Source organism: Talpa occidentalis, unplaced genomic scaffold (genome assembly GCF_014898055.3).
Source record: "Talpa occidentalis isolate TD23 unplaced genomic scaffold, MPIMG_talOcc4v2.1 talOcc4.7, whole genome shotgun sequence".
In the NCBI taxonomy this organism is placed as follows: domain Eukaryota; kingdom Metazoa; phylum Chordata; class Mammalia; order Eulipotyphla; family Talpidae; genus Talpa; species Talpa occidentalis.
Window position 1 is genome coordinate 103418726 of NW_023605083.1, and position 19069 is coordinate 103437794.

General features: G+C 48.3%; 1 protein-coding gene and 1 pseudogene across 1 annotated transcript in view; one reads left to right on the forward strand and one right to left on the reverse strand.

Annotated features, from left to right (window-relative positions):
• The window catches only part of LOC119231536 (S-phase kinase-associated protein 1-like), a 21168-nt pseudogene continuing 2099 nt past the window's right edge, over positions 1-19069 (reverse strand).
• Positions 13554-19069, forward strand: part of S1PR3 (sphingosine-1-phosphate receptor 3) — a 12834-nt gene continuing 7318 nt past the window's right edge. Inside the window, exon 1 of the mRNA XM_037493685.2 lies at positions 13554-13767. The gene's annotated coding sequence lies outside the window, so the exon portion shown is untranslated. The remainder of the gene's footprint in view (positions 13768-19069) is intronic.

Genomic DNA, 19069 nt, shown 5'->3' on the forward strand with positions numbered 1-19069 from the left:
TCATTTCCTTTCACACCACTAGTTCTCTTTGCATCCCTAGGCTTCCTCTTCTTCAGCGAAGCCATTTTTTAAATTGAAGTTCTTGAGATTCTCCTCAGGAGTTTTCCATTTTATCATATTGGCAAGAATCTTGCATATACCAACAAGCAAACATTGATGGTTAAGTAGTTTGCAGCCAGAATAAGTTCAGAAAGTGTTCCTTGGTCAACTTTTAGGGATTCCTGGTCCCAAACATCTGTCCACTTTTCTTTGCTCTTATCTTCCTCAGGAAGTGGAGGGGGACACCCTTCTAGTGGTTGCCCCACTGAATGATGTTTTTAAATATTGTTGCATTAGCATTTGGTAGAGGAACTGGGTCCTCATCCCCACCATCCATTACCAAGTCTGCCAACATGGTCTTTTTTTTATTTTTTAAAGATTTATTTTTATTTATTTATACAAGCACTGGGGTACAGTCAGAGGCGCAGGAGGGTGCGAGAATTCACCAGAGCCAGAGCGGGGAGCAGAGCAGGCAGAAGGACCGAAGTACACTGCTGAGGGGAGCAGCGGGTGGCAGGAGAGGTCTGCACGCCATGTGGGACCCTCCTCTGAGCAGCCGGGGATCGAACCAGCGCTGCAGAGGCTGCAGGCAGCTTCGCAACCCAGCGCTCAACCGCTGCGCCACCAGGGAGGCCCTCCAACATGGTCTTGATAATCACAGATCGCGGGGCAATTTCCACATCAACTTCAAATATTTTGCCTTCAGAACTCTGCAACTTAATTAAAGCATGACACTCAGTTTCAAAGAGATGTTGGGCCAGAGGCTGACAGCAGTGGAGTGGAATCAGCAGAGAAAAATAGAGAAAGGCAGAGAGCAAGGCCATTCTCCATGACCATGTTTACAAGTTCCAGCTTCCAGTTGTACAAGCATATGCATCACAGGCAACTGAAAGTGTGAGTCCAGATTTCATAAGAAAACTTCCCTGCAGTCTACATGCTAAAGCGGTGTGAAGTTGTAAACCACTCACACATGTGGTCAAGCCATTCACATCTTCAACCTCCAAATCCTGGTGATGGTGACATAGGTAAGCACATTGTAGCAGCCAGGTTACAGCAAAATGCTGTTTTGAGATTTATGAGAAGGGGCTGGGCCTGTACAGGTTAGTGGAGAATAGGGTCCGTTCATGTAGGGCGCCCTGCAGCAGAACATACCATCTGCAGTTCTGGCCAAGGCATCAGGCCATGGTGCCCAGGGAAACCATGCTGGAAACTCACCAGAATGGACTCCAGCTGCTGGGTAGTTGCTTAATATTTTGGAGATTAGTTTTCCATTTCTATAGGTATTGCTAAGCGCGTAGTGAAATGGATATGATTATGTCACAAGGATGGACATTTCTGAGCATTTATTTACTTAAAGAAGCTTATGAATTTTTAGTAACTGCTTAATCCAGAGTTCAAGTGTGAACATTGAAATGCAAAAGAAGAAATATTAAAAAGAAAAAATAGGGAAGGACAAAGAGACAACAAGACCAACATGAAGTTTGAAAAATGACAAAAAGTAGACAGAGACATAAGTAAATCAATAAAAATTGAGAAGGTGATTTAAAAAAAGCAAAACAAAACAAAGTGTAAATAAGAATCCAATCATTGATAATATGAGAATAAAATACATATTAATCTGTAAGCCCTGCCTCACAGTAATTTCATTATTACAGTCTGCTAAGAAAATCTCCCTCTTGCAGCCTGAAAGTAATTCCTGTTTGTTTCAATGTGGACAAGACAAAAAAGAGACTGAAGGATTTCTGAGATGAGGACTATTGTAGGGACAAGAGAGACACTAGACTCTCAGACCCCAGAGCTCACAGGCTTATAGCGTCCTGGCGTCCACCACCTGGTGTCTGCAAGCATCACATCCACAGCTGCCCACACACCTGGTTTAGGCTGCACTGGCACATCAGCTTTCCAGGGGGAGAGTATATTACTATGCTCAAGAAAGCCATGGTAGGGGCCTCCCTGGTAACACAAGGGGTTAAGTCTCAGCACTATGAAGCTATCTGCAGCCACTGCAGCATGAGTTCGATCCCCAGCCAGGGAGCTAACCCACATGGCACAGCAGACCTCTCCTGACTCCCCCGCTGCTCCCCTCAGGAGTGTATTTCAATAGATCCACCTGTTCTGCTCCCCACTCTGTCTCTGATGAATCCTCTCATTCCCCACCCCTCTGGCCTACACCCCAGTTCTTGTATGCACAAATAAATAAAGTAAATCTTAAAAAACAAAAAAGACATAGTATTAACGTTTCCAGGTACACTGAGGTCCCTGCGCATCTTCCACTTCTGTAAACAAGGAAGAGCCTACATTAGGGTCACAGCTCTGACCCCTTCTGGTCTCTGGGAAAACCTTCCTTGGGCAGCCTCCTCCCTGTCTGCAGGGTATTTGTCAGATGTTGTAACAACTCCTACAGAATAAAATAGTAATGAATGCCGGCTGTTAGAGCTAAGATTCAGACTTTGGTGAAGATTATTCCTAAAACAGGGTTTTTCTAATTTTACCAGTTTTATTAACTTGTATTAATTTATAAAAAACAATCCACTGTGATTATAGCCTGCATGGCACTTTATATGCCGGCATAGATAAGGAGTTAAATAGGACCTGCGTCTCCTCCTCCTTTCAAAAGGCCATTCATTATACAAGAATATTGATCACTGTAAGAATATTACTTAACATGAAAGATTAAATAATTTAAGGGTTATATTGAAGATGACTTTTAAATTGAGTGGAAAGCAAATGAGGCACAGAGTTAGTAAAATTAAGAAGGGACTTTCCGTATGAAGGGGACAGCAGACTCAGGACAAATTCCAAAGAATTTTGAGTTTTCTTTTGCATTCAAAAGCCCAGCCACTGGATATTTCCTCCATTTCACTCTTGAAAGTGTAAGTTGGGGAACTACAGAACACAGTGAAGACTGAATGGGGAGAGGCCTCTGCCGAAAACAGCCAGACTTGAGATACATTTCCTTTCCAGCTGCCTTTCCCTTCTGTGTGGGGAGCATACCGCAGATGCTGTGACTTCAGGGGGCTTCAGGGGGTCATGTGCCCAGAGCTGCCCCTATAAGGTAGGTCTATAGCCTGTTACCAGGGACACCCAAAGGACTTCTATCTGAATGCCTCACCAAGCAAATTTCTCTAGCCCCATGCCACACACGGGAGAAAAACCCAAATTCTTTACCTGGCTGATAAGGGCTGCTGGTTCCTCAGAGAAGTCAGTGTCCTGATCTGGAACCTGGGACTATGTCACCCGGCGTGGCAAAGGGGCGGATGGAATGAAGATTGCACGGGGAAAAGGAAGATCATCCTGGGTTATCCAGGTGGGCCCACATGAACACAGGATCCTTGAAAGGGGAGATGAGAACCAGTAAAATGGAGGCCTGAGAAAGATTCAACCTCTTGTCACCAGCTTTGAGGAGGGAAGAAGGGACCATGAGCAAAGAAAACATGCATCTTCTATCAATAGAAACAGAAAAAGGCACAGAAATGGATTCTATTTCACAGACTCCAAAAAAATTATACCCATAGTCACCTAGAACTTGGTCCAGTGAGACCTTGTCAGAGTTCTGATCTGCAGAACTCTGATACATTTGTGTGTCTTTAGCCCACTGAGTCCATGGTCTTTTGTTACAGAAGCCACAGGAAATTAATATATAGACCTATAGGATTTTCCCCTTCAACTTCCATTGTATTCTCCATCCAGGTTCAAAATGCCCTGGGCACTGACTTTCTCACCCTCCCTAATGTGCCCAATCTTGAAGAGTCTCCAAGCCACCAATGATGACCAGCAGCTACCTAAAAGTTGGGGGTGGCAGGAGGTAGACAGACTTTGGCTCCCGTCCACCCTGGTCACTCACAGCTGATCACATTCTGCACTGGCCTGGGCCTCATGGGAGCCTCTGAGCTCAGTTCCTGGCATCTCGTTTAGCCTGAGAGGGGAAGCAGGTGCCTTTCATTAGCCTCAAGGTGGGGCACTGATGGGAGTCAGGAGACCTCTGACCTTCCCTGGAGCTACCCGGGTCCTAGTGTTACTGACCTAACCAGGTCTTATCATTCATCACTCAGAAGATCAAAGACTGAAGACCATGAAGAATTTTCCCAAAGAAAATTTTATTCCCAATAATGCTGCCATGGGGAGCACGGTGAACTAGCTTCCCTTAGAGAGTCACCCTTTGAGAACATATATAAGGGACTTCCTGTGCAAGAAAGAAAGCACCAGCAGATCTGGTCAATTGACCCCTGTCATATTTTTTGTTCTGGAATGCTTTTTTATTCTTTAACTGGACCATAGAAACTTGTAGATTGTCTCTATGAGGCACAGTCACCGATTACCTCGGATAGTTACTCTGGTGTTACATCCTACATCTCTGCCCTGTGGTCAATGTCTGAGGAGACTGTCACCTGGTCAGAGTTCTCCAGGTCGCATCAGGACCTATTGGTTCCTTCTGCATAACTTGCCCATCATCCACTTCAGAGCATTTTACCCTAATTAAGACAACTGAGCTCTGTCAGTTTCATGTGTTCTGAGTCCCTTCCCAGTCTCCACTCTGGATAGTCTGACTTCTGCCCCCTTCCATCATCTGTAGACGATGTTGCTGTCACACCCTGCAGAGCTCCCTGGGTGCCTGTGGCCCTCTCTGGATCCCAGGGTCCCCAGCTGCTCAGAAACCAGCCCTGTGAGCTTCCTCACAGGCATGGACTTCTTGCCACAAGCTATTGTGTGGGAATCACAACCAGGGCCCTGCTGGGTGGGTCTGCTAGTCCTAAATGGCCTGTTCGGCCACCATTTTGTTACCTGCAGTTCTGCATTCCTACTGCTGGGTGAACTCTTCCTTGGATGTCTAGTCAGAGTAGCTATAAAGTAAATTGCCTCCAAGTCAAAAGAGACTGATGAGGCCCCCAAATTCTCAGCACCCCCTGGGGTCAGCAGGCTGCTGTGAACCCCCTCTCGTTGGCTAGCACACTCCCTGTGCCTGGATGGCAGCACCGCTCCTCCTGAGCCAAAGCGCCCTGGATAGCTGACCACCACCTCTTCCCTCTCCAAGCTACGCCCAGCTTTCCTCCACTCAGTTGCCCTGGGCTCACTCTGAGAGCTTGTCTTCTCATGGACTGCTCGCGTGTAATGTATTTCATAAAGGAAAAGACACATTTTGAGCACGTTTGTTTGCATTTGTTGAACCTAAAGCAAGAAGCAGCCAGTCATTTCACTAGCAAAATAGACTTATCTGAAAACAATAAGGGAACAGTCTGGAAAGGGCAGTCTCTTGGGGAGACAAGCACCTCCCTTCTCAGAACAAAGGCAGGAACCCACCTATGTACATTTCAGAGGGGCTGTTGGAACCAGAGTTCACTGGAGAAAACTGGGCCTTTGATGTGTGCGGGCTGCTCATTGCTTTGTCTCCGGCACCTCTCATTGGCTGAGCTATTGCTGGGTGGGGAGGTGCTCCCCTCTTCCTCCCTCTGGGGGGAAGCAGGATTACTTCCAGTAGGATATATGAGGCCTGTTGGGTCCTGTGCTTTCCTCTTTGCTCGAGTGTGAGAACTCATTTAAATAGTTTCTGTGTATTAATTTTCACACCTTCAGCTTGACTGAGACTCAGGAAACTGGAAACCTAGACATGGAAAATGAGCATAAATATGCATTAGGAAGCCATGGTGAAGCCTGAGGTGATTTGTTTTGAAAGTGAGAATCATCAGTCCACAAACTGCAAAGAACCACAGGCAGGAAAGTCTTGTTATAAATACAGTTGGACTTTAATTAAACATGCAAAACGGTTCCAACATTATTTTCCTCACTAAGCAAGATTTTTAGTACTGGAAGGAATGGATGTAGGTGAGTATGTGTGTGAGTGAGTGGGGGTTGGGGGTGGTTTGTGTGAGGTGGGTAAATGCATGAGTGTGTGGTTGTGTGTATGTGTGGGTGTGTTAGTGTGCGATGGGGTATATGTGTGTATGTTAGTGTGAGAGTGTGGGTGTGTGTAGTGGTGTATGTTAGTGTGAATGGCGGGGTGTGTGTTCTTATATTAAAGCTTAGGCTCCTATGTTAGCCAACACATATATTGGTTTGAGAGGTATATATGTTGACTTTACACACATGTATGGCTTTACAGAATTCACATGTTGAATGCATGCAAATACGTTGCTGTATGTTCATTATGAACATGTTGGGCATATGTAGTGGGGTTGGAGGGACAGAGAAGTGGGGTGTCCGGGTAGCACAGAACTGGATAGGTACTCAAGGCAGGAGGAGGTACGCCTGTGAGTGGAGGAGGACAGAACGTTTTGCTGAGCCCTGGGCTGATGCTAACAGCCAGGAGGAGGTCGAGGTGGTCAGCCAGGGACTGAGAAGCGTCTGTGGAGGCTGGAGGCAGCAGACGAGTGCTTGCATCCCTGAAGAAGAGTCTTCAGGAGGCCTCTACCGCATGAGAAGACTCGCCTTGAAGGGGGGCCAGGTGGGTATGGAAGATTGAGGGCATTTTTAGAATTGGTGTTTCTTAGTAGTATTCTGTCAATGGTACTGTATCACATTGTCATTTAATGGTTAAAAGTGGTGAAGAGAGGAAATTCCATATGGTTCAGTCTAATACAGTCCTTTCGTAGCCAGCTCCCTCCCTCTACCACAAATGCAGGAACATGTTTCCTCTCTTCCCCTTCCTGGTCACATGCCTCCAGCAAGCCTCACTCATTCCAAATGGTCCCATCCCAACTAACCCAATACTTACCATTCCCCGGAGACCACACTATTTGATGTGGTTTGCAAATGGCAGTAGCATTATAGACCAAACGGGGACACCAACCAGGAAATTGGTGGATGAGTTCTCCTGACTTGACCCTCTTAGCTTCCCTGTGGTATAACCAGGGGAAGAAGAGCAGACAGACCCACCAGCCAAGTTCCTGTGCAGCTCTTGCCTGGATTTGCCTACCAGCACCCTGGACCTGCTCTCTTATGTCAGACTTGTCACTTTCAGGGCCCATGCTGTTCTTTTTCTTAGTGCCCTCTCTTCGGCACACAACCCTGTGTGTATGTTTTGTTAGATGTACATCTAAGAAACTGATATTTTAGTGATTGCAAATTGTATTTTTTATTTCAATGTCCATATGTTCATTGCTAATATAGAAAAACTTTCCATTTTTTTAAACAAAATTACAGCTGATTTTTGATTGCTGATCTTGAGTCCTACAACCCTGTATATCGTTAGTTCTTGGAAATTTTGTTTGTCATGGCTCAGTGGTTTCACTTTTAGAATGATGGTAGAAGTAAGGGTCTCCATTCTTCTCCCCAGCTGTAGTATCTAGCCTGCCCTTGCCATCGGCGCAGCTTGGGGCAGGGACTGCCCAGAGGGATCTCAGTGGTTTCCACCCAAGTTCCATAAAACCAATCACACACAGTCTGAAACTGAGAGTAGGTGTGAGGATTGGCAAGCCTGAGTGTCAGCGACAGTGTGTGTTCTCCATCCCTGTTACCCTCAGTTTTCAGCCAAGTGAGGTCGAGGGAGGCAGCCTCTGGACCTCTTCACAGCAGCCCTGGGTGTTGGCCAGCCTCACACAAAGGTCAGCCAGTGTTGCAAAATCCAGGGCAGTAAGTAGGTCAACATATTCCAAATGGACAAGGCACTCTGACTCTGCCACATTCAGGTTGTGTGACCTGGGGCAAATGTACCATTATCTCTGTGCCTCAGTTTCCTCCTCTGACAACTGGGATGGGGTTGTTGTGAGGGTGAAGCTCTGTGTGAAGCTCTTTGAACTGTGCTGGCAGAAGTCAGCCCCAGGTACAGCGGTGTTTGTTTACACTGTCCCATCAAAGCACTTGGTCTTCTTGTCTTATAACCCACATGCCTTTGATGTTGGAGGAGTTGTATCCTCTGCTGCTCTCCCTGCCTCCCCACAGCCAATTAAACCCTTAGGTAGCTAAGAAGAAGCAAAGTTATTCAACAAGGTTGCAGACACTTGTTCATAAAGTCGGGGTCACAGGGCAGGAAACACACAGCCGAAGCAGAGTGCAGACAGTTCACAGGCAACCACTCAGCCTACTGTGTGCTTGTGAATGCTGGTGTGAGCACAAGGAGGCATATCTGTCCAATAACCTCATAGATAATGTATATTAACCAGCCTCTGTGACTAAAGAGCGAGACTCTAGGGCCTCCCGGTGGCGCAGTGGTTGAGCGCTGGGTTGCGAAGCTGCCCACTGCCTCTGCAGTGCCGGTTCGATCCCCGGCTGCTCCCCGGCCACCGGAGGAGGGTCCCACATGGCGCGCAGACCTCTCCTGCCGCCCGCTGCTCCCCTCAGCAGTGTACTTCGGTCCTTCTGCCTGCTCTGCCCCCGCTCTGGCTCTGGTGAATTCTCTCACCCTCCCGCGCTTCTGACTGTACCCAGTGCTTGTATAAATAAATAAAAATAAATCTTTAAAAAAAAAAAAAAAAGAGCGAGACTCCAGCAAACCAGCTCCTATCACAATGTCTCAGGTGGAGCATTTACCAAGAGAAGAAACTTTTTTGGACTGATTTGACTTAGAACATCAGGTCTGCTGAACACTGAGTTAACTGGTTTGTGGGATGAGGGCAGTCATCTCTGCCAGGCTTCTGGCAACTCTCCTCTCAAAACAATGTAGAGGACACCAGTACCTCCACCCAGCCTTGTGTCTTCCGCCTGTCCTTTCTCCGCTTGCTTTCAGAATACTGATTTCTGCCAGAAACATGCGTATGCATACACTACCACACTAGACTCCTGCCACCTGCCCAGGCCAATGTGAATTTCCTGTCTGCTCCACTGAATCTTCTGCCCTGCCTGACACAAATGTAGAAAGATCCATACCCTCCTCGTGTTTGGCAATTTGCTAGGACAATTCACAGGAACGCAGGTAAACACTTTACTATGTTTATCAGCTTATTATAAAGGATGTAACCTTGGAACAGCCAGACTGAAGAGATGCACAGGGCAAGGTTAGGGAGGAAGGAGCACACGGCATCCCCGCCCTCTCTGGATGTGTCACCCTGTAGCACACAGATGTGTTCACCAACTGGGGAGCTCCCCAAACCCATTGTTTTGGATTTTTAGTGGCGGTTTCATCATGTTGCCATAGTTGGTTAAATCATCGGCTATTGGGGATTAATTCCACTTCCAGCCTCTCTCCACTCCCTCCAGGTTGGGGACAAGCTGTAAGTTCCAACTCTTTAATCACAGGGTTTGTTGCTGGCAGCCAGCCCCCATCCTGAAGTATCTAGGTCCCCAACCACCATTTATCTCATTAGCAAACAAGAGACAGCAAAGTCAAGGATTTTAGGAGCTCTGTGTCAAGAATTGGGAACAAAGACCAATATTCATTTCTTGCTCATCTCCCAGGGAGTACTGGGTACATTCTACTACTCCTAGGAGTATGGCCCTTCTCCAGGGCGCACGCACACACACACACACACATGTGCACATGTACATGCATAGCTCTACCCCACACATGTACTTACATGCCCACACGCTATATGTGACACATGTACACATGTGCGTGAACACACACATGGACATACACAGTTATACACTCACATGAGCACACACACATACATGCTAGTGATGTGTCTGAATTTAGGAACATCCTTACAAAATATGAAATGAGAAAGAACCATGACTCCTGGCTCACACTGAGAAAAAGCATAAGATGGGGACAAGGCGCCTAATAATTGTGAAAATCACGAATCTGTGAGGCTCAGTCTTGGTGGGCGCCACTGTCAACCAATGAATGCTTATTTTGAAGGAGTTCTGGCAGCAAGTCAAGGCTTCATTTGGGTAGAGGCAGGGTTATTGTACAATAGGCCAAGTTTCTTTTTGTAAATCAATAGCCAGATGAATGTTTTAAAGCTCTTTCTCCCCAATGCTGTGTAAATAACTTCTGTCATGGTGTTCTGCTGAGGACCACAAGATATGAGTTGCCCACATTGCCCGGGGTTCCTCCAGCAACCCTTCCTTGGGGTCCACCCACCAGCCCTACTCAGAGTCCCTTCACAGACTCACCCACATATGTGAATGCACAATGCTTTTTCCTCAGTGCACATTTGAGGAACGTTCTCTGAAGACCCAAAAAGGTGGTGTGCATATTTACCCAAGCGGAGACTGTCTGCTGCGAACTGTGATTGGAGCCCAAACATGCTCAGAATATGCATGGAGTAGACCGATCCCCACTTAGGGGCTGGGAAGGCATCCTGGGGTTCAGGAAGCACAAGTTGGAGGGGGGAGATGGAGAGACGAGGCACAAAGTTTTGTAGGCACAGAGCTCTGTCCTTTCAGCAACTTGCTCTTGAAGGGGCCTTCTCCTCTGCAATCCACACCTGCAATATCTCTGCCTTGCTGGGAAAGCCTTCCCCGTGGGGTAGGGTGTTGAAATAGGATTTCCTTTAACCACATTGCTTCTGCTGCCAGGTTGCACGCACTAATATGTGACAAAAGTTAATGCATTTCTCTTTTTTACATTACAAATGAGTATGTATCAATAATATAATATTATCTATAGATTATAGCATGTCATTTATTTATTCAAATGATATTCAAATTTGGGGCTAATGGGATTCAAAAAATACACAGATGGAGTATATTCTTATTATCATAGTATCTTTTTATTTCCTTCTCATAAGCCTGGATTTGATAGTCTGAGCACAGAGGTGGAGACATTTTTAAATGATTTAATAGCTGAGATTTTATTTTCCCCAACTTTTTATTATGAAAAAATTTCAAACATAGAGAGAAAGTAAACAAATTATACAACTCACCTCTTCCCCCATTCACCACCTAGATCTAATAATTGCCAACATTTTGTCATATCAGCTTTATGTGATCATATTGTTTATGCTGAATCATTTGAAGATCAGTTGCAAACATCAAGACATTTCACCTTTAAATACTTCAGCAGCCATCTCTTAAAAATAAGGTCGTCCTTCTAGATAAGTGCTGTGCCATTACTGTACCAAATAACACTAACAGTAATCCTGTAATATCACTCAATACTCTATCACTCAATATGGTGCATATTGAAATAGCCTCCAAATTCTTTCATGCTGTATAGTTGGAACAGGGATGGCTCAGGGTCCATACCTGTCAAGAATGTCACTTCTTTTCACTGATAGTAGAACCTTCCCCATCCTTCCTGACATATGCTTTTAGGAGGACAGTGGGCCAATGGACTGTGGATTATGGAACGCCCACGAGGTCAGCATTTTTAGCAAGAATGCAGAATCAGTGGTGTTGTATGCCTGGTTCTGCAGCATGTAATGCCAGATTGATCCAGTACTAGTGATGCTAGTTTTGACCCCTCGGAAGGTGGGGACAGCCAGACTTCTCCATTGAAAATGGAGGCTGTTTTCCTTCCCCAGTTAGCACTGTGATTAACTGGTTCTCCACACCCTCCCCTCAGTGTGCACTAAACTGCTTTGGCTGGCCAAGTTTCATGGAGAGTTGCACAGTGGGGATTTCCTAATCCCTAATTCCCAGTCCTTCTACATTTATGAGCTTACACTCTCCTGTAAGAGCTTTCCTGTGGACCAGAGCCATAGAAGGAGGAGGAGGATTTTATTCAACAGACTCGGGGAAGGCTCCAGGAATAGTGTAGGGGCAGAGAGGGCCGGTCCTCAGAGTCCAGTGTTTGAACTTTAAGACCCATGGTTAGGGAGCCTGTAGGGGAATGGGACATGAGGTCAGCGAGAGGACCGTGTGGGAGAGCCGCTCATGACTGGGAAACTTTGGGGAAAAGGAGTCTTGTCCCAAAAAGGAGTTTCAGGAGTGTGCTCTATATCAAATCCCTCCTCTCCCTTGGGGCACCTGCAGTAAAGAGCCAGTGAAGACCCACAGTATTTCTCTGTTTCTGGCATCCGTAAACAGAAGACCTACGCTAAAGACTCCTTCACTATGGCCAGTATGGCCAGGGGCCAAAGGAGCAGAATCCCTTCTCACCTTTCCGTGACTTGATGCTGTTGGAGTGGAAAAATGGAGGCACAGTCTGTCCCACTGCAATTTGGTCAGAAATGGCGCCTGGCAGCATGCACTAGACACAGGGCCAGTTTGATGGCTGAGATACTTAGGGGGCACCCAGGAGGCCAAGCAGGCTGGACCAGGACTGGACAGCACCCTGCTCCCTAAAGGTTGGGCCCACCTCTGTAGCCCCCTCCCCCATGGTCCCCAGGAGGTGGGTTTCTCCACGTGAAATACCAGAGAAGACCCCCAGGAAGCAAGGGCCTGCAGCTTGCACCCTGTTGCTTTAGCATGCCAGGTGCTCAAGGGCTCCAAGCACTACAAGCATTTGTCCCCACTCTGGGGGCAATGTGCTCAGTGGCGCCCCCTTTGATGGCCAGAAGGCATATCAGGGAAACGTAACAGGAAGACCCTTTACCAAGACCCCTGCCTAGCTCCAAGGACCCCTACGGACCCCAATCCAATAAGCTCAGATACATACAGCCTCGCTTTGAATAACTGCGGTTTCTTTCGAATTCGACCCTTTTCTTTTCATCCTCTAGTCTCTTTCTCCCTCTTCCAGCAGCTTTTAGGGTCGGTGGCCTCTGTGTTCTCTTATTAGGACGTTCACTTTCCAGTTGAATATTTGGTCGCATCCTCCCTAGAGCCTTGCTTTGGAAGTGCTTGGCGTGGGCTCTCTAGCCCCTGCACAGCGAGGGCTGGTCTGTGCGCCGGCATGAGAAGAGCCGGGATGTCGGTCAGGCTCGGATCCGCCGCCGCCAGCGCGCCCTGGGGTCTGCGCCGGGAACCGCCTCTGCGCGGGCCCGGAGGGCGCAAACCCAAACCCCGACGCTAACATCCAAGTGGGCGAACTGACACTTTTAAACGCAAATTATGGTGCTCGCCGTAATGATAACAGTAATAGTAGCAGTCATCGGCTAAACCCTCGCAGTCACCTTGGGGGTGGTTGGGGTGGGGGTCAGAGCTCCCCGCTCAGGCTCAGCCCGGGACAGGGCTGAAGGCACTGGGCGGGGGCGCCGGGCCCCTGGAGGGCGTTCCGGACCAGCAATGGGTACATTAGAGGAGGGTGGAGGGGGTGCGGGGGGTGCGGGGAGTCGGGATGCGGGTGTCCCGAGGCTAAGGGTAAAGAGGCTGCGGGCGAGGCAGGCAGAGAACTTGCAAGAAGAGTTGCTGAGGTGGAGGTGGGGCGCGAGGAGGGAGGTACAGGGGAATTCCGAGTTAGGGAGCAGATCGAAGAGGGTGTGGGGGCTGCACGGGAGAGGGAGGGGGTGGAGGTCGACCCGGCAGACCTCGGGGAAGTGCGGGCTTGGGGGCTAAGGAGATGGAGACCCGGCGCACAGGGATGGGAAGGGGCGCTTGGAGCAGTGGGGAGATGGACACAGGGCGCTTGGGATGGGAACTGGACGCGAAGAGGTGGGGCGAGCCGAGGGGCCTGGGGGCTTCGGGCGTGTGCAGCCGGGAGCAGGAGACCCGGCGCCGGGAGGGGCGGGCCGCGGGGGCGGGGGCCGGGGACTGGAAGGCGGCGCGCAGGCCCCGCCCCGGCGGGCAGCTGGAAAAGTTTGCTGTGCGGCTGGCGCTGGCGGGGCAGAGGCGGAGTGGCTGATCCGGGGACACGCGACGGGGACCCGGAGCCAAGCGCAGCGGCAGCAGAGCCCTAGCAGGACCGTCCCTTCCTCCCAGGCCCGGGAAGCACCCCCGAGACCCAGGACTCTCCCGGGGTCCCATTCCGGCTCGCTTCTGAGGGAGGAAGGGGCGCCAGGATATCGGTGGCCCCAGTGCCCTGTCCAGACTGAGGTGAGCACCCCCTTCGCGCTGGGGTTGCGCTGACATTGGCCCCGAGGCGGGGGAGTGAGGGCAGTGGGACCATGGGAGCAGCCGGGCCCACTTTTCTCCCCAAATTCTACTGATCCCAGGCAGGACATTGACCTGGGTGGGCGAGCACACCACATCAGCATCACCCCCAAACCCAGGCAGTCCCTGCGAGTGACCCAGCCTGGACAGGGAGAACTGGGGTTGTTCGTTTTCCACTACGGTAGGCAGGCGTAGACCTGGACGAACGACAGGGGCCTCTTTACCGAGACTGTCCCTCTTTCATTTCCTTGCACAGTTAAGCAATTAGGCGCTCTCCCAGAATGGGGACTTGGGACTCTGGGCTGTGTGCGCCGGTAGTTCTCTGAGAAAAGCATGCTTATAAATTATGTTGGGCACAAAATGCCATTTTTCTTTCTGTTCCTCAAGCACCCCTGAGCAATCAGGGCTGTCAGTTCTGGGCTGGGAAACAAAAGTCCTGCACTCCCACAATGAGGATCCCAGGTCTATAGGTACCTTCAAAACGCAGACAAAGCCTGGAGAGGGGCGCCCTCATTTTTTGTCCTGATGCAGGAAACTTGTGCTTGTTTGCCGCTTGTAACCCTGGTCTCCAAACAGTCTCTCTCTGGCACTGGACACTCCCAATGACATATTTCTTTGTGGTGTCTTTATATTTAGATGTAAGAGAAGGCCTTCTTGTGGGTTTTTAAATGCAACACACTATTTTGAAGATAAAGAAAGCATAGCTGCATGAACACCGCTTCTGAAAGGTCATTTCAGAAGTGGAAGGCCCTGCACACAGTACTCACCTGCTCTGGAGCTTGGGGGACCCACAGAATTAGGCATCTTCTTAGTCTGGACCTCAGAGTTTGCAGTCATTGTATGTAATCCCATTGTATATAATCCCATGTTATCTTTTCACTGTTTTTTTTTTTCTCTGTTGATAAAAGTCTTGCAAGCAGTGTTAAGAAATCTTAATTCCTAGAAAGTACAGAGCAGGAATAGGTCCTGTGGGTATGTGATTAAGGATGGAGAAAGATGACCTGCCCCAGGGTGGTGGTGGTGCTAGGGGCCCCAGAGCCTACGATTCCCTACTTGATTGATGCAGAACCTAGTGCAAGCCTAAATAATTTTTTTTTTTTTTGGCGTGACAAGAACTGCACTTGGGGTTTTCTCAGTCAGAGGTCACGTGTTTTCCGCTGGCCCAGTGGCACTCATCACCTGACAGCAAAGGTCCACTGCACAAAGTCAGCCCAAAGAGTGTCCCCTGATATGTGTGGGGTGCTTTTTCACAGTTTTTGTCTTTGAAAATGCTACCCTGCTCCAGTGTTTGTGAATTAAGGCCTGACTATGAAATTTCTACCCTGCCTCAATGGCAAAACTTCCCTTTCCTTCTCCAATTTAGTGACTTCTCCAATGCAGACACTCATTTTCCTCCCTCTAGAAATTTTGACACTAATTTGATTGCGTGGTCTCTTCCACCTCCTAAAGATACTTCAATACTTTCTATGTAGGCATACAGTCCTATTAACACAAAAACTGAAAATATGAGCAAGTCTTTTTTTTAAATTATTTTAAAAGATTTATTTATTTTTATACAAGAGCTGGAGTACAGGCCAAAGGCACGGGAAGGTGAGAGGATTCACCAGAGACAGAGTGGGGAGCAGAACAGGCAGGTTAACTAAAGTACACTGCTGAGGGGAGCAGCGGGCAAGACAGGAGAGGTCTGCCACACCATGGGGGAATCTCCCTGGCCAGCTGGGATTGAACCCGCACTGCAGAGGCTGCAGACAGCTTCACAGTGCGATGTTCAACCCGCTGCACCTCCAGGGAGGCCCACAAGTCTTGATCTTGAAAAACTTGTGGAGCTCCCCTGTTGAAGAATCCTTTTTTCTGCCAGGACTTTGGACTGTGACTGGGGTGCTGACTCAGTCAGGAGGCCCCCCTCGGGCCATCTGCTATGTGAGCCAGAACCTCAGTGCTGGGAGCTACTGGAGCCGGTTTCCCTGAATTTGGCTTCAATTCCTTTCTTATCAATTTCAGAATCATTTCATAATATTCTTTGGCCATACACTTTCTGTTGAATTAATTAATTGCCTTGAGGTTTTCTATAAGCGTTTGGAGATAACATGACACATGGAAAGGAATTCTGTCTGGTCTCGGTGATACAGTCAGTTCTCATTATTACAGCTTCTGAGCACGCACCTGCTGTTTGCTTTGTTTTGTTTTCATTGTATTTTTAAGGAATTGAAGTTGTGTCTGTAAGAGACCAGACAGGAGGTGGACCAAATCTGTGAAAAGGCTGTTTGATAGAGAGTGTGGTATGAAGGGTAGGTGTGGCATCTGATGGGTACCGTGAGCCAGAGTGAGAATCCGGAGTCAGTGGACAGGGCTTGCAGGTCTTGAAGACTCTGCTCAATTTCTCTGCCAACAGAGATGTCCATAAAGTTCAGTAAAGTCCCCAAATTAACATTCTAGCATTCTGCTAGCATAGTAGCTAGAAGCTATTTCATTCTAAAGCACACTGGCATTGCTCTTGCCACATCTAGGTGAAGAACACTGGGGAAGGTGGTAGCTTACCCCTAGTGTGGTGCACTGGAATCCCACAACAAGGACATGCAGCCCTTTCTGAGCTGTGTCACTAAGAGGCGTGTCCCTGGCTCTTGGCTTCTGTTTCTACCTGTGTACCTTCAGAGGCAGGTGGGGAACTAGATGGGGTGCAGTATGTGATGCATGCGCTATGTCATTGTGTCCAAGCACGTTCTGGGAAATGGAGGAGGGATAGGCCTACCTATCTTACTGGGCGGAACACTCCTCATTTGCATTTGCCTCCGGGAACTCATATCCTCACGCCTTCATTTGTGTGTAGGAATTCAATCCTGTGCCCTTACTCGGATCAAGCAGAGAGGACACAGTTTGAAAAGCAAAGAGGGTAGAAGACCTCTTGCATCAAAGTAGCCACCTCCAACAGACAAGCCCAAGCACCCCGAGAGCATGTGTGAAATAAGGCTTGCTCTGTGCCAGGGTGGGGCACAACATACATTCCTGGGGCTCCCTGGACAGAACCCAGATCTGTGATGGCATCTGAGCCTTATCTGCAGCCAATCATTCAGACCTGGAGGCGAATTCACTTCCAAGTTCCTGGAGAAGAAAGGACAGAGGTGAAACTTCCTCCCCGGGTAAACCGCTGGAACAGCAGTTATTTCACAGTTGGGCATGTGAGACTCTGCATGGAGCCCCCTGCTGTGAACTACCCTGAAAGCAGTGGGGTCCCTAAGAAAGTCAGAAGCTCATTAGCAAAGGAATTGTCTTAGGCTGCCTAATGGTCTAGTCAATATTTTCTTTCTAAATTCTTTTAAACAGAAAAAAAATCTTGCTTTCCAGGAAATTTTACTTGTTCGTAAATGCTTGTTTTTTAAATTCAGTTTGAAGGATGAACTAGTTGATTTCCCTGGAAGAATGTGCCTTTTTAAAATGCAGCATCCTGCATCTGACCCAAAGAAATTTCTCACTCTTTGCCATGCTTTTCTCTTTTGCAGTTAAGGAAAGAGACAGACCCCAGACTTTATAGAAATATTTTTCTGTATTTTTTCCCTTTTCTTCTTTTTAGAGTTTGCTTAGTTTTCAAATTGGCATGTGTAGAGAAAGTGAATTGTTAGCATAGAAAGCACATCTGGAATCCATCAGCCCATCCCCCACTCTCCATCCTGGTGGATGCTCCTCTTTGGAGTGGAGGGAATGGATGCACAGGGTCTCCCCGGGGTACACACCAAGGAAACTTCTAGAAGTTGTATTATTCCTTTTTGGCAAAAAGGAAAGGTCTTGGTGTTGAAATGCCTTGAGGTAGACTTGAGGAGCCCAGCTTAATGAGAATTAAGTGAGAACTCTTAGGTAAGTGATCCTTGAGTAGAGATAAGGGAAGCCAGGATGTGGGCCTTGTGCCTCCTTGTCCTGGAGAAGCAACAGGCAAATCCTCACTCAGGGTGGCTGGGCGATCTTTGGGGCTACATGAACTGAGTTCGTAAAAGCGAGAACTCTGCAGATGCACATAGCAAAGCCAGCTCAGCTACCTCAGCTCTGCACTGATGGGAGACCACCCTACCGGCAGGCATTTGTCCTGAGCTTTTCCCAGGCCCATGTTCCTCTATGATGTGCCTGACTTCCTGAGGATGCACAGGACCAGCGGGCAGATGTTCACATTTCTCAGCATCCGGCTTTATTTTTAAATGTTCACATGGAAATTTAGTAGTGATTAAACTTTTATAATGTAAAAGGAGAGAGTAGGCAGTGCAGCTCAAAGTAGGCCGTGCAGCCCCAGACACTTAAATAAAACAATAAAACAAAACAAATAAATAAATAATAATAAATAAAATAAAATAAAACAAAACATGAGCCTTTGCAGTGTGTCCACCTCACCTTCTGGTGGCGCTTCTCCAGTTCCCCAGACACTAGTTTATAGAGTAGTCTGCTGAGCCTCTCAGCCTCTGTGGGGAGCCTCTTAGCAAAGTCCAGCCTAGCACCTGCATGGCTCCTGGAAATCCAGAGAGGCCCATGGGAGGCAGACACATGTCACTTCTTGGACACCCTCAACCATCCTGGCAGCACCACTGAGGACAGATATGTGGCAGCCATCAGGACCACAAACAAGAATAAACGTGCCTCATGCATGTGACGGGAGCCCCGGGAAGGGATCCCAGCATCTCCACCATAATTCAGTCAGACCTTGCTGGGAAAAAGGTGCAACTGTACTGACATGTGCCTTTCATGTGAAGGTCAGATGCAGGCAGAGCAGAACTGCCCTTGGGGATGAGAAGCCCAGATCGTGGTCTCATTGGGGATGGTTAGTAACAGAAGGAGTCATGTGGGGGATTGGGAGAGCTGGTCTCATAGAAGGGGGAGTCTTATCTGTGGGCCAGTGGGGCCCACAGTGGCTAGCGCTTCTGCAGTGACCAGACAGTGGCAGGAAATGATAGGTGTGCTGTGGTGGGCTGACAACCCCCCCCCCCCGGGGGGTAGATGTGCGGAAAGGGGCAGAGCAGCCCAACTTTCTTCCCGAAAGCTCAGCTCTGTGGTGTACCTTTCTGAGGTCGAGCTGGTCCATCCGTGAGAGTCTTTTGACGGTGTACGACAATGTTCCGACACATCCATAATCAATCTGGCCTTAACCCAGCACTTAACTCTCAGAATGGAATTTACTTTTAGCGTTAATAACACAGAGAAAATATGCTTTCAGTTTCCAACGAGAGCCGGGTAGCTTCCATTTACGCAAAATGTGGAGATTCACTTA